Raw genomic sequence first — 665 nt, forward strand, 5'->3', positions numbered from 1 at the left:
GCGTCCCCGTGAACGGTGCTGGGTTTTGTCAACTGTGCTGGTCGCGTCGGCAGCTCCGCCTCAGATCATCAGGTATCAGATTCTCATAGCGCCGGGCCCCGATGCCGAAAGAGTTGGGGACCGCCATCCTAAGGGAAGAGTGAGATTAGGGTATCTGTGCTCGTCACACGTCTGCTCAGGCCTTCGGTCTCTTCTTGAGCTAGTCGGGGACCTTCCGTGTAATGATTCCCTCGTGGATGTCGTCCAGTTTGCTGGCGCGCACTTGTTCGCAGTATGGCCGTCCCATCCCTCCGATCTCTGCGCGGTCAGGGCTATATCGCCGCTTCCACAAACGCTGAGTCCTTCCCGTCTTCCTTCTCCCTTGGTCAGTGTAGCTAAAGGTCTTTCCGTTTTCTTCATCTTGTCAAAGAACCAATTTTTGGTTTCATTCCCCTTTCAGTACTGTTTTTCCATTCTCTGCGTCTGTTCTAATCGCCATGATCCCCATCCCTCTGCTTGGTCTGGGTTTAGTTTACTTTTGTTTCTTAAGGTGAGAGGTGAGGTGGTTGTTTCGAGATCTTTCTTCTCTCCACTTAGGTGTCTGCTGCTAGCAACTCCCCCGATCACTGCTTTACTGCGCCCCACGGGGCTCGGAGCTGCTGTGCTTTTGTTTTATTCATTTCAGC

The sequence above is a fragment of the Pteropus alecto genome, unplaced genomic scaffold (genome assembly GCF_000325575.1).
Source record: "Pteropus alecto unplaced genomic scaffold, ASM32557v1 scaffold105, whole genome shotgun sequence".
NCBI classification, from domain to species: domain Eukaryota; kingdom Metazoa; phylum Chordata; class Mammalia; order Chiroptera; family Pteropodidae; genus Pteropus; species Pteropus alecto.